The sequence below is a fragment of the Protopterus annectens genome, chromosome 2.part0 (genome assembly GCF_019279795.1).
Source record: "Protopterus annectens isolate FY-2018-M chromosome 2.part0, PAN1.0, whole genome shotgun sequence".
NCBI lineage: Eukaryota > Metazoa > Chordata > Ceratodontiformes > Protopteridae > Protopterus > Protopterus annectens.
Genome location: NC_056728.1, coordinates 311,320,361 through 311,336,197, shown reverse-complemented (window position 1 = coordinate 311,336,197; position 15,837 = coordinate 311,320,361). Strand labels below are relative to the sequence as shown.

General features: G+C 36.0%; 1 protein-coding gene across 5 annotated transcripts in view; it reads left to right on the top strand.

The window, feature by feature from the left end:
• The window catches only part of MARCHF3 (membrane associated ring-CH-type finger 3), a 1,103,404-nt gene that overhangs the window by 574,363 nt on the left and 513,204 nt on the right, over nt 1–15,837 (top strand). For 3 of the 5 annotated variants that reach the window (XM_044060789.1, XM_044060787.1, XM_044060788.1), the window contains one exon: nt 15,335–15,548. The exons of the other annotated variants lie outside the window; for them this stretch is intronic. The gene's annotated coding sequence lies outside the window, so the exon portion shown is untranslated. The remainder of the gene's footprint in view (nt 1–15,334; nt 15,549–15,837) is intronic. 5 annotated transcript variants of the gene reach the window in all.

Genomic DNA, 15,837 nt, shown 5'->3' with positions numbered 1-15,837 from the left:
AGTTAAATCACAGCTTGCCATTAAATCTCCAGATATTTTGACTAGTTATGAAACAAAACATTTCTTTGCACACAGAGAATAACTTTGATTAAATCTTTTTCAAAATATTTGTTGCTTCTTGGAAATGCAGGAACTATATTTAAAAGATTAATAATAAAATAAAATGATGAGAGAGAAAAAACATAGTACAAATCATTTGTTTTTAGTCTCTTCTTCTTCTCTGAAGTCTTCCACGAAGTTTCAGTTGCCAGTCTCTTTAACGAAGGACTAGCCCATTCCATTTCTTCTATTTTTTCCAAAATCTTATTTTTTTTTTTTGATAAACAGTAAAGCAGAGTCTAAGTCATCGAAAATTTTAGGACCATCAGGAAGGAAGATTTTAAGCTTGGCAGGAAACAGAAGGTATGTTTTAAACTGTGCTTTTTTAAGCTCCCTTATTAGTGGCAGAAAAACTTTTCTTTTAGCTAATACCATGGAAGAATAGTCATTGTCAAACGCACAGTTGTTTCATTAATCTTAACAGGAGCTTTAGCCCAAGCAGATTTAAGAACCATCTCTTTATCAAAAGATGATAGAAATCTAACTATAACTGATCTAGGATAGTTTTTGTTAGAGTTAGTATTAGCTATAGATCTATGTGCTCTTTCGATACCAAAAGAGAATGCTTCTGGTAAATCTAAAGTTTTAGGGAGCCATGTTGTTAAAAAGAAGTAATATTGTTACCTTCAATATTTTCTGGCAGTCCAAAAATCCTAATGTTATTGCGCCTAGATCTATTTTCCAGGTCATCCAGCTTTGTTTGTAAATGTGTATTTTGTTTCAGCAGAAACTCAATGTTGATTTCCTCTTCTTGTATTCTATTTTCCATGTCATTCACAGCTTCTTCTATGCCTGTCATCTGGATCTTCTGTTGTTGCAGGTCCATATGTAACAAGTCTATTTGTTTTGTAGTTTTTCTATGAAAGTGTCTATTTTAGTATCCATTTTATCCATCTTAGCAGTAAGTTGCTGGACTATAATTATCAGAGACTGAAGTTCTTTCTTGATGCTGGAGTCTTGAGAATTTGTCTTACTGGAACTCATTTCAGACTGATAAACTGACAGGAAAATTTCCAAAGTAATTTCTGACAGGAATATTATTAAGATTTCCTTTCTTTTTTAGATATAGTTCAAGAACTATATAAAACAAACATATTTAGAAAGAAAATTACTTCAAAAATTATTTTTTTAAGTAATTAATTCCTGTCAATGTAATGAAATTGGTGGAGCTGAAGAAATCTGCTGCTATCCTGTGTTCATCCTTGGCCACGCCCCCCCTACCCTGACTTTTCTGAAGGGATCTGTATTCGTGCAAAACTAAGAAACTAGTGGTACGTGCTTTTTGTGTTTGCCATTCAGTGATACAGTCCAGTGTATTTTTCTACAGATGTATGCAGTTTATGCTTTCAGTTCATTATCACTCTGTTGTTAACTAGCAGATACTTTTGTATGAAAATTGCTTTATCATTGTTACGCTTAAAATCCCCATGCAATAGTAGTTTGTAATTGTGCCAGCTGCATAGAACAGATAGTGATGGAGGATATTCAGAAAGAAGTGTAATACTTCCAGAGTAAAGTTTGTGCTGACACAGCTCAGGCATGCCAGACAGAGTGCTGCCTAATGAACCTTTGCATGAAAGTCGCATTAACCACACAGTAGATCCAGATAACATGCCTGATGCTATGCATGTGGAATCTGAATTAAAGTGCCCCAAAGCTGCTACATGAGCAGAACCTGGGGTGTATACAAGGGCACCGTGGCAAAGCGCCAACATAGCTTATTACATAAAAAGAAAAGAAATGCGGGTAACAGGAGAGTCATAAATGGAGAGAAAGCAGAGGAGCATACTGAAAACAAGTGGTAGGGAAAATAGTATGGGGAGGAAGGATATACCATTTTTTTTTATTCTGAAGAAGTATAGACGGGGAGGGTACATGGGAAAGGTATGGGTAGGAATGAGAGAATAGGGAAGGAAGCAGGGGCAGACAGACAAATATGGAACACATGCAAAGACTGACAGGGGAGATAGTAACACATAAAGGGAGCCAGTGATGAAGAGACACAGAGGGTAAATTACTTTTTGTGGGAAGGAGGGAACCACAAATAGAGGATATATGTAACTCAGAAGGATGGAGAACACAATGACAGGGATTAGGGATGGGTGAGAAAATATTAAAGCTGGCACAGAGGTGAGCCCACCTAGAAGTCATTCACCTACATAGTTGGCACCATGGGTGGGTTCTGCCTCCTTTCGTATGATGATCAAGGCTGGCCAGATGTACATCTCTGTAAGTTTCACTCCAGGGTTCCAGTATGGGTATTTAGCTGTCTGTCTGCATCGGTCCTCAACAGTTGCATCTTCTCATGCCAGGCGACCCAGGAGGGCCACCCTGCACTACTGTCTTGCTGAGGAGTCGATACCATCTACCAGAGAAGCAGCAGTGGAGGCTTTCAGTGAGCCCTTCAGGTCTTCCTCTACTGGGTGACCTTCATCACCACTCAGAGAGGCAGGCCTGGAAACAGCATTGGGTATGACAGAGAGTGCAGTGGCTACCAATTCACTTCTACCTGCACCACAGCTGATCCTACATAAAAAGAAAACAAATGGAAAAAACTGAACAGCAAACCAACATGAGAAAAAAAAAAAGCAATGGAAAAAAGTAATAATAAAAAATATATACAAATATAACTGTTCAGTTAAATGCGGTACACTTTATTAATATAGTACAGTTAATGGAGAAAAGCAAATTATCAATGCAAAATAATGAGACAATATTGAAAAAAACTGATGAAAAAGAAATAGATACATATAACAGTGTAGTTGCAAGCGGTCCATTTTATTAAACTATTACATGAAATAATAGAAGGAAAAGCAAACAAATAAGCAATGAAAAAGAACACAAAAGTAAAACAACAAAAATACACTTCTTCTGCTATATGTATAAGCATTTTATTAAAATATTATTTCACTGCTAGATATGTACTTCATTTACCCTGCCAGAAATATGTTTATGCTGCAGCTAGATAAGGTTTATAATACTGCTTTGTTATGAGACAAAGAAACATGGAGTGAAGCTGAAACATAAATACTATATCTCTGTAAGTCTGGTCTTGTTATAGGTACTAAATTGAATACAGCTTTGATTGTATAACTAAGCAAATGAAATCATGAGAAAGTACAGAGTATGCAAAAATATGATGACCAAAAGTTTCTGAATAATAATTGCTTATTTCTACTCAAGGTTCTGAACTATGGTTGGAAGAAATGTTCCAGAAGGGCTCAGCCCTTGTATTTAGTTCTGTACTTCTGCTGTGTTAGTGTTAGTCCATGCTTGTAATTAGTGTAATTGTGATACTGCCAGCCCAGCTATCTGGAATTTTGTAAATAATTCTATGCCCTTTGTGAATATTGATATGATTTATACAGAACTGTATGTTATATATTGAGCTTCAAGAATGTAACTACAGCATACCCTGCTGGAACGTAGAAATTAACTTACAAAACTTCAAGAGAGTAAGCTGAAATTCAATGCTTTATAATGTGCTATAAAAGTTAGTTTCAGTGCAGCAAGCAGACACAATGGCTAGAGCTAGACGTTTTTCTATTGTCTGAAAAGAAAAGTAATTACTAGGTTTAAAATGTAAAGTGTTTGATTGCTTTGACTTCCTAGCAGCTACACAGTTCTGAGCACATCTAAGAGATATGTATTTCTCACACAGAGATGTTAAAATTCTATTAGTTTCTGATTTAGCCTGGGAACTGAAGTCAAGTGACAAATAGTGATGTCATCCAGGCTAACCCAGCAGATATTAATTTAAGAACTCTCTCAGAGAGAGAGAGAGAGACTAGGCATTTTGTATTTTGTCTTTGACCTGGAAACATCCATCTTCATCACCACTTGCCTTGCTACTAGCAAGTAACTAGAGTACAGTAATTTATTTTAGCTATAGTTAGGACTATAGTAAAGATTAGTTTAGATGATTTTTGTATTTATTTGAGACTGTCCTGCAATGTTGTTTTAAAATATTTCCTGTGATTCTGAACTCTGTAGTAACTGTGTTTGTTGTCTGAGTATTGTCTTATTCTTTTATTATTAAAAATATTTAAACCTTTTTGGCTATTATTTGTGAGACATATTTAAGCTCTTAGAGTACTTGCATATGTATTTGGTGACACTGCACAGGCCAGTCCTAATTAGCCTTGCTCTTGGTCGCAACTACCATTTGGATAATAGCAACATTACACAGTAGGATTGGTCACCCTTTTGTAAGGGCCTTAAAGTAGCTGATAAAGGGTTCTGTTGGTATTGATAACTACCTTATTGTTTGGGCAGAAGGGGACATAGCTAGCAAACCTGTGCCAGCCTTCCCCAGTTGTGTGTTTGTGTATAAATCAAATCTCAGTGTGTATATATGTGTGTGTGTGTGTCTGTGTGTGTGTGTGTGTATGTGTGTGTGTGTGTGTGTGTGTGTGTGTGTGTGTGTGTGTGTGTGTGTGTGTGTGTGTCAGCTACTTGGGCGGGGACACAAAGTACTGGTTGGACAGAGAGAGAGAATGTGTAGGGAAGACTTGGCTTGGAACCCTGGTTAAGGACTTAACTCTATAGCTGTGCCAGTGGGGAGTCTTACAGGAGGATCTGGAGAAAGAGGGAGAAACCAGCCCCAGACTGACTTTGATCTGTATATGTGTACTTGTCATCCTCCCATTGTGTACGTCCCTAACTGTTGCCAGTGGTGAGGAATGAGGCTTCTAATTTAGATGTGCTGCTATCTATTAGGGCAGTAAATGTCTTAGAAATGGCTTTAGATGTCTTAGTGGTTTTATACTAATTACATATGTTCATAAAAGAACAAACTTCTTTTTTAAACACCTTTTTTGAGTTATCAATACAGCCACGGTGGTGCAGAGGTTAGTGTTGTCGCCTCACAGCAAGAGGTTCTCCCATTCGATTCTTGACTAGAGCGCCTTCTGTGTGGAGTCTGCTTGTCCTCCCCGCAGTCCAGTGACGTTTAAAGACATCCAGGTAGGTACATGTGTGAATGGGTGTGCCTTCTTTGAAGGTCGGACATCGGGCTGGCAACTCGGCACAGTAAAAATCCACTGCCAATCATTAGCGGACTGGAGTTCCGCTGTGGTGACCCCTAACTGGGAAAAGCCGAAAGACAATAACTTGTGACCAAGGCAAACTTACATTTATATAAAAGTTATCAAATCATGTTAGCAAGTTCACATTTACAAACATTATACAACATATATTATTTATCACAAAACAACATTACATATATTAATTCCTGCCTTCTCTTAAACCACATTCCTCCTCCAAAGCATATTTTGCATGTATTGTTCCCACAATTTCCATTTTTCTATGTAATTTACTCCTGCCCTTTTTCTAAAGATCCCACTTCCTGTTCTTTTATTTCTGTTAAAATGTTCACTTCTTCAAGTATAGTTGGTTTATTGTTAGATTTCCATGTTTTAGTAATTGTTTCTTTGGCAGTCACCAAAATTAAATTTAACAAGGTCTTACTGTGTCTAGGCAATTTAGATCCTGTACCCCAACTCAAAATAAATAAATAAATAGTTTCCTTAGTTACAATCATTTCTTCACCTAGCATTCCTGACAGAGTACTCTGTAAGAGATTTTTAAAATCTGCCAACTAATTACACTCTGAGAACTTATGCTCCCAGGTATCTATTTCTTCCCCATTACACCTCCAACATTTGCCACATACCTGAAGAAAAACTCTTTGGAGTCTGCTTACGGTATAAAAGTATCTGTGCAAACATTTCCAGGCAAAAATACCAAATCTTCTAGATTTTGTTGTATATTTGGGACCATACATATGTCCTCCCATTGTTTCTTGTGTGACTTGCATATCTAATCTCTCTTCCCAATCTTTCCTGTTCTCGTCTGATTGATTCCTATAGTTATTGTGCAATATTTCATATGCCCTACTAATTATCCTGTTTTAACAGCAGCTTCAGTTCTAGATTCAGTTAAAAACTCAACCAGTGCAGGACTTTCATTTAGAATTCCCTGATACCTTTCTCTTTGTCTATACTCTGATCAGTCCCTGACAGGGAAAACAGTCCCCAGCCTAGAGTCCAGATGTCTTCTTGACCTCTTCCTATTCTTTTCTCTTTCGCTGTCTAATAATTTCACCCCAGTACCTTGGTTCCTTTGCAAGCTTCCTCCAGTAAATTCCATCCCCCTCTTGTCTATTTTCTGTACCCCTAATTGCAGTCATTCCTGTCAGCAGAATCTCCTTTCTGTATTCCCATGTTTTCTTTGTTGTTAGTATACTTTCTGCTACTTTATGAATATAATCTGTATGACTGTTGTATGCCCCTTAAGGATCTGTGTCCAAAATACCATTCTTTCCTTATTTCTTAAACACACACCCACTTCATCATCCCTTTCCACTGTGAATTATAACCTTCTGCTTGTGTTATGTATATGAGCCACAGCTGTGTAGCTCAAAAATTTCCATTCAAATCAGGCAATCCTAAACCTTCTTATTCTGTTGGGAGGGTCAACTTATCCCACTTGACTCTTGCCTTCAAATCTTTATTTATTACTATCCTCAACTTCTCCTCTGGTTAATAAAAGTATGCCTGGCCTGCATATAAAAGTAAAGGGACCAAAAACATTGTATTGCTTGTATATTGCGATCCATATCCTTAGGCAAGATCTTCCATTTTCTCAGTTTTTGTATTATCTTTTGTTTATTCTCTTCCCACATATTCTTAGCTGCCATAACAGAATCCTTTTTAATAATACTCCTACATATTTAATTGTATCATCTCCCCATAAATGTGGGTATTGCTGAACCAATTCATGTGTGGGTACGTAGTTTATGGCTTTAACATTTGTTTTATCTTCAATAATTTTATATCCCCCACTTAAACAATACAGAACTGTCTCAGAATGTTCCACAACACTGAGATGTCCTTTCTGGTTCCATCACATATAAAATAATATTGTCTGCAAATAAAGCCAACTTTTCTTGAACATTTCTGAGTCCCTTATTTTCTTTGCCAATGGGTCTAAATATAATGCAAATAACAAAGGGGAAAGAGGACACCCTGTCTGGTTTCTCTGTTCAGACACAACATATTAGAGAGGAACCCTTGCACTTTGATTTTTGCTTCTGATCCCTCATACATCCTTCTAATTAATCTTATTAGTGTATCAGGAAATACATATGCTTCCATTGCCCTGCACAAAAAAACCCAACTTACTCTGTTGAATGCTTTATCTGCATCAAGCCCCACCAAGCCCCACAATAACAGCAGTATCTTTTGACTTTCTGCCTCCCTTTTGATCATCATTGTTCTGTTAATGTTGCCAAATGTTTGCCTTCCCTCCACAAAATAACATTGGTCCATATTTATCAGTTTTGGCATCATGTTTGCATTTCTTTAGCTATTATAAACAAATATACTTTATAATTATGGTTTATAATTGAAATAGGCATATGCAAGGCTGGATCAGATGGGTCTTTACTGTTTTTAGATATTACAGTCACCACAGCTTTTTCCAGGATGTTGTTGCCTCCCTCCTTTTAAAATACTGTTAAACAAAACCTTCCAGATCTTTATCACTTTCATTCTTTCTAGCTTTCAAACTTCTACCAGAATACCATCTATTCCTGGAGACTTTCCTGCAAATTAGTTATATGTCACTATTTGTATCTCATTATCTCATTAATACAAGTACTCCTGTTCTCCTGTTCTCCTAACCATTCTATTCTACTGAAATCTTTTCTTTATCAAATTCACATGCTCAATTCTTTCCAAATGTGGATCCTATAGCATTGCTGTTTGCACTCTGCATTTATTAACTCAATGTCTTTTTTTCCTTTTTGTCTATAACCTGTGAGACCATTCCCATTCCAAGACAATATGGAAAGTGACACCATTATGGTAAGAAGTCATTATTCCCTCCTATTATATATAGCAGTTTTTAAATGTCTATTTCCAGCTTTCAGGAAATATGCACCCATTAATGGCAGGTTAATCCATTTTCTCATTATCATCAGTATTGGAACCTGTGTCACATTTTACAAGACTTTTTGTTTTTATAAAACCCTTCAAAAAACACCCCCAGAACACCCTCATAACCTGTTAATACAAACACACATAACTGTGTACATCTGCAGATGATGAAGTTTAACACTCCTAATAGGAACATTTGTGCCAAATATACAGCTGCTAACACAGGATGAAATTAACCTGAAATTGGGATTATCGAAGTTAAGATGCATGCTAGTTCATGTGCTTCTACTTACACTAATTGATGTTTGTTCTTTTTTTACCTTTATCCCCCTCCCGATGTGAAAATAATGTGCATGCTCTCAGAAATCATTACCTTTTAGCCTTGAAGTAATTAGTATTCTGTCTCTTTTGCCCTATTATCAACTTGTCCCCATGGAAATGCAAGAAGAAAAAGAAAAATGTAGTCCTCTGCTGCAGCCTGAAAGACAAGCTGAACCATTTATTGCTAAAGAAATGGCATTTAATTATATTCAATGTTCTTATATTTACTTGTTTCCACTTAAAATTTGTTATTAAATTAAACCAAGTGTTGTAATCCAGAAATTCATCTATGCAAAAATAAGAAAAAACATATCAGCTCTACATATATTATGATCTGTATACTGTTACACCCCATTTCCCACCTCAACAACCCAAGATTACAGCCTGTTAACTTAAATATGCTTTATCTAGATTTTTATCTCATTTGGCAGTCTATTGCCTACATTTTTAATGCCAAAATAGAAGCAGAAAGAAAGAGAAGAAGATGAAGGAGAAAAAGGATATCCGTAAATATCACTTACAAAAACAACTAAAAATATATTTATATTTTTATATAACAACAAAAACAAAAATATTCTTTCATCTGCAGTCTTCATTGACTTATCTAAAGCTTTTGACATGGTTAATCACCAACTACTTCTACACATACTGAATTCTCTTTCACTTGATCCTCTATCTATGAATTGGTTCACATCTTACCTAGAAAACTGACTTACAAAAACAACTAAAAATATATTTATATTTTTATATAACAACAAAAACAAAAATATTCTTTCATCTGCAGTCTTCATTGACTTATCTAAAGCTTTTGACATGGTTAATCACCAACTACTTCTACACATACTGAATTCTCTTTCACTTGATCCTCTATCTATGAATTGGTTCACATCTTACCTAGAAAACCGACGGCAGGCTGTACTCTGGCAAAATAAACTATCTAATCACCTTTCTATCTCCCTCGGGGTCCCACAGGGCTCCATATTAGGCCCACTCCTATTTTCCATTTATATCAATGACCTGCAATCCGCTATTCCATACTCCACCTGCATTCAATATGCAGATGACTCTAATATAATCTGTTCAGCCACCTCTCAAACTGAACTTCAGTCTCTTACCCAAAAAGCTTTCAACACTGTAGAACAGTGGTTCTCACACAGCTGCCTCCTCCTAAACCCCAAGAAAACTAAACTGTTACTCTTCACACCAACCCAAAAGTCCACCTCTTTACATTTCACTCTCACTTCCAACAACGGTACTGTTATTTCTCCTGACCCAACCACTAAACTGTTAGAAATTACAATAGACAACAATCTCAATTTTGATACTCACATAAACACCACAATAAAATTAGTTAACAAAAAACTAGGATCCCTTTACAGAATTAAACCCTATCTTACGCCAGTAGCTAGGACCGCTATAGCCAGAACTCACCTAATCTCTACTCTACTGTATGCTTCTCCTATATACACCAATCTCTCTAAAAACAACCTCACCAAACTAGCAACATCCTATAATAATATTGCTAGATTTGCTACAGGCTCTCCTTTTAGAACCCATCACTGTTTGAATCTAAGACAACTTGACTGGCTAGAATTTCTTAACCAGCTTCAATTTCACCAGCTCACAATAGCCCACAAGACCCTGTATCAACCCAGCAACACTCCAATACTCTCTAGCCTCATTACACCTTATAATAATCTCAAGAATCTATGCTCCTCAAACAAATTGCTGATCAATACTACCAGACCCAACAACTCAGCAGGTGACTCCTTGTTCTCTAACTCTGTTGGAAAAATATGGAATAAACTACCCTCTGAAATCACATCTCAGATTTCTCTCACTTTTTAAAAGGAATCTAAAACTATATTTCAATAAATACTGGCTATGCTCTTGTACTAACCCTGACTAACTCTTTTCCTATTCACTCATTCTCACCCTACATCCTTTATTATCTTCCCTTTATGTTTCAATATACTATATCATTACATATAAAATTTATGTATATATGTATATTGTACCTTCTCACAAAATCACTATGAGTATTATCATTTTTACTTATTGTGTGGGAAAAAAAACAATGTTTTTATGTAACAATTGCTGTTTTTATAATATCTGTCATAACTTCTATATTAACTTTGTATGATTTCTTAGAGCTTTTCTCCCCGGGCCTCTACTGAAAATGGACATGTATCCAGCTAGACTAGCCCGGTCAACAAGTGTAAAATAAATAAAATAAAATATTTTACTATAAAATATGCAATTTATATTGTGAAAAGTTTCTTTGAAATACTGTTAAGAACAGAAATTGTTTTACTTACAGTTACCTTTTTCCTTCTTCTTCCCCTCCCCACAAAGTCCTTCCAGACTTTAATGGCATGAAGTGAACCAAATGCTTTTCAGTTCTACACAACTTACTATGCAGTCATATTTCACAAATGTGATTGATGCTTTGCAGTCTCACACTAATTTCCATGTTGATGGTCTTCTTCCTGTTCATCTTCCTCTCCCAAACCCATATCCCAGTTCAATTCTAAAGTCCTCCTGAGTCTTCTGGTCAGCTCCTGTGCTTTCCCTTGTTTCTCCAGCATTTTACTTTGGAATAGAGGAAAAGGTTTCAATGGCAAAGTATCTCCATGTGCTTTATTATCAGAAGAATGAGAAGCAGAGTCTCCTTCTGCTTGATGCTTCATTTTTATTGGAAAAACTTTTGCATTGCTTCCTTAGTGTGTTCTGCATAAAAAATTGACTTTGACCCTCCAGCATGGCAGCTTTAATCTCACCCCAGCCTGTCAATATTCTATGATTACTGAATAAAATGTATTCTGTTCTACCTGGTGTACAGTGAATAATCATTTTCCACAAACATACTTTTTTCAGCTTTTAATACTTTGAACTTTTGCCACAGTTTTGTCAGGATAAGTTCTTTCTGCTGGTAGGTTTGCATCTTTACTAATAATGGTCTTGTCTGCTTTATCATGGGCAGATTTGGAGCATGCACATGGTGTGCCCTTTCGATAAACACTGCCTGCTGCAGAATACCAGTCCAGTAGCGTATTTGTGCCTTCATAAAAATTAATAGTCTGTTTATTCTAGTTTCTCTGGCACTGCAGAAAATCTCAGATTTTCCCTATATGCTCTGTACTGTAGTTCTACCATTTTCTGAATCACCTCTTCTTGAGAAGTCTCATACTCAACCAGCCTTTTCTTCATTTCGACCTCCGATTTTTGCAGTTTTATCAGCTGTTCTGGATATCTGCTTTAAGCATCTTCCATTTCTTCCAACTTTTTATCTGAGTTGATGTACGCCTTTAGAGTTTCATTTATTTTAATCAGTTTTGAGCACATTTGACTTATTTTTCCTTTAGATTACTGGAAGCTATGTCTTACACCAAAGATGGAGCATGAACTGCTTTTTGCTGAACAGCTGCAGAATTCTTCCAAGTCAGTGTTTTCCCTTCATATTTTCTAGTTGATTTTCTTTCAGGCTGTCTTAATTTATTCTTTGATGGCATCCATGCAGTGTGCTTACTAGGCAGTAACTGAATTTTACTCAGTCTGACATTATCACTGGCTGTTGTTTCTCAGTCTGACACTGGGAGACGTGAAATTAAGCTGTTATTCAGTGTGCAGCCATCTTGGAAGTCTAAGAAGAACAAACTTCTTGAGCAAACTTCCTAACAAAATACACATGTTAAATAAAGCAAACATAAGATCCCACAAGGAGGATGGTGTCAGTTCAGGTAACAAGCCATTTTATGCAGCTTTAACTGAAGGTGCAGTGCTGTAGATTGATTTGGATAGGTTTGCAGTAGTTTGCCTGCTAAAACAACCTCTGTAGTGTGGCCTCATACAGAGGCTACTTTGGAATACAACTGTCTTTCGGCTTTTCCCGGTTAGGGGTCGCCACAGCAGAACTCCGGTCCACTAATGATTGGTAGTTCATTTTTACGTGCCGAGTTACCAGCCCTGACGCACAACCTTCAACGAAGGTACGCCCATTCACGCATGTCTCCATGCAGAAGACACTCTAGCTGAGAATCGAACCGGACAGTGTCTTACTGTGAGGCGACAACTGGAATACCTGCCTTAAAAAAAGTTTAGAGAGAATTTTGCACAGGACTGGTTGGAGGGTATTCTTAATGTTTTACTCTAACTTGGGATTAAGTAGGTTGCTGAATGACTCAATTGGGAATACCACATTTATTTATTTTTTTTATTTCTAATTCAGAACTTTCTGAAATTCAGACTTACGGACTATAAAATGAAGAAAATGCAATGCTGTGTGTGTAAATAAGGAAAATGTGATGATACACGTTTTCTTTTCAAAGGACAAAAACAATTCTGACTGTGATTTGCTGGTGTCTGTCAATGATGGCTTCAGTCAGTCTTAATGAGGACATTACATTTGCCTTGGTAGTTGATCTGACATAAATTGTTTTGGTCACTTCTACAGCATATTAGTTTGTGCACATGCAGGATGAGTATACATTTACTGACACCCTATGTAACAATCATGTTTAACAGCAGTTCTGGTCTCTACATATATGGTAATATTTTGCAGGAATATACATTTGGACAGACACAGTAAATGATGACTGTGCCAGCTGAGGTGTGCAAGGCCATCTGCATGTCAGAAACAGCAGATATTGTTGGAAAAAATGGAAGGAATGCTATGGGACAGTAGGCAACAAGAAAAATATATACCGAGCAATGTTACAAGGTGGTTGCATGAGTATAATATTAACAAAAAGGGAATAAAATTGATACACATAGAACTTTCATAAACATTCATTTTGCAAAACATTTTTCAGTGTGATGCTGAGTCATGAAAGCTAACTTTAATGAGCTTATTATATAATTTTTACATTGATGTTTATTACTTTTTATATGGTAGTAATTACAGAATTACAATTAAAGGACTGTAAGTGGCCAGATATTGTAAAAGTCAATAAGCAGTTAATTATTCCTGACCAGTGAGCTTTTAATCAGGTTACAGTGAATCTGCAATATCTGTTAAGGAAAATTAACAGTATTAAACAAGTTTCATGACAGTACAAGCAAGCAAGTTAATTGCATTGTACAGTGACTATTACATTAAAAGAGTCCAGTTTAGTAAGTGTTAAAGATTTGAACAGAATAAATTTTTAAACATTGTAAGTGGTGCAAAAGCAACATTTTCACACATTACTTAATACAGATTGGTGTGGAAGTATCACAGGGTTATTGTTTCAGCTCACAGAAGGATGGCAGTATTCTAATGCAGAGAAAGTAGACTTTATTAGTTGTGCAAAAGCAAATGGAAAACTGCTCGTTATAGGTTCATACTGAGCTTATAGCAAAAGAGCCATCAAGAAGCCTAGCACTGATACACCTTGATGATGACAGTAAAGTAATTAGTCCTGGTAAAAACAGTTATTTCCAAGTAGCCCCAGGCATGAATGTATAGTCTTCCATCCAATTGTCAAGTCTAATTTTGAAAGTACATAGAGTGTACTTTGTTTGATGTGTAGAGGAAGGTATCTAATCCAGTCTTCAAGTGTAAGTTTGAAAGTACATGGGGTGAACTTCGTTTGATGTGTAGAGGGTGTTTATTCCAAACGCATGGAATTTGCTGTAAATATGAAGCTGCAAAGGGGTAGTAAGTGTTTACCATTATGAATAAGTATTACTTGAGTGGGTGCTTGTGCAAAAAATGATAGTTGTTTTGAATCTAGCATGTGACCAGATGCTTCCTTACTGGTTTGGGTGCAGTATAAAGCTGTGATCACTAAACTAACTGAACATATTTAAACATTATTAAAGAGGATGGTCCTTTCTTCTTTTGAGAAAATTGGGCAAGTTTCATTTAGACCCTAGATGTACAGTATTTACCAAGTGATATTACAGAGTATATCAGACTGCCAGTGTTGTTAAAGTAATGGGTGCAAGAACTTAAACTGATATGTTACTTAGGAGAACCAACTAAACCATCTAAATCATAATTTAAAGAAATTGAAGGAATTTTACAAAATGTATTTGAATCCTAAGTCCTTTCTAATTACAAGCTGTTTTAGATTTCACAGGGGAGACCCACTGAGCCACAATCATGTTATGGAATATATTACAGAGTTTTGTATAGTAGCTGAGAATTACACTTTTGGTAAAGGGCTTACCAAAGTACTGACATATAGATTTATTTATTAACATACTGAAATCTGTTTGTTAAGAAGAGTTGACACAATAATGCAAACATTCAGTTCAGAAATGCCAGTAACTACTAGCCAGGGACATTTTGGAATTGTATCAGATATGATTGAATACATTGCTAATAAACTGCCATGCTGTATTCATTCAGTGCTGATATGTTGTATCATGCAAAAAAAAAAAAAAGTAAAGGATGCAATAAAAGGGTCATAGAAAATGTGTAAATGGAAAACCAGTAGAAAGAAAGTGAACATCAGACTCAGGGTGTAGAGTGGCAGGAAATTAATTGTAGCAGGTGTTTAAAACTCTGGATGCCAGTTTCATTTCATTAACTATCATGTTTAAAGAGGCAAAATAAAGTTTTATTTTACATAGAAAAGTAGTCAAAGTAATCGAACAGTCTTTTATGCAAAAATAAAACTTTGCTCTAAGCCACTTTGTTAGTTAATTATAATTTAAAAAAACCTTCCTGTTACAGAAGTATAAATTAGTTGTGCTTGATTTATGGCATTAATATTAATATGTCAGGAGGAGGAGTGTACGTCACTCTGGGGACCTATATAATTAAGCATGCATTAGAGTGAGTAAATTCTTGTGAAATGTTGGCAACTGAATAATTAATTAAATGTAATTAAATATTATAAAAGTGATATAAAAAAGTTTTATTCTTACATAAAATAGTGTTCGTATGTACAAGAATACGCACAAACACTTTTTTATGCAGAAATAAAAATTTGACACTTTAAATATGATTTTAACTTTTCTCCATGATTCTGCTTTTTTCTTAACAGATTTTGGCAACAGTCTTCCATCAGAAGAACTGATAACTGGCAGTTATGAGCCTACATCTAATCTGACAGCCATAGCCACTTAGTTGTCCATTCTCAGTAGTCTGCCCCAGAGCACATCATTTTCTTCAGACTGTGGCATACTGACATTGCTGTGTTTGTTTATCTGTGAGCACATTTGGCTGGGGCACACCTTTTCTGCATTGTTCATCTTCAGGTAAAGATACACTTTCCTATGTAATTTAGAATGTATAAATGTATATAATCTAAGTATCCCAGACACAGCTGGAGATATGTATGGCTTATATCTGCTCAGCAACTATAAAATCTGTAAGGTGAATTCTAGTGAGAGAGGATAAAAGAAAGTAAAGCTGAAATATCACTGCAATTGAATTGGAATCCTTGTGCTACTACAGAAATGACTGATGGTTGTATGGTTAATAGTTTAAAAAAAACTCAATTTGGCTAGGAGAGTGAAAAACTATCAATAGTATTTGCAAGGAAGG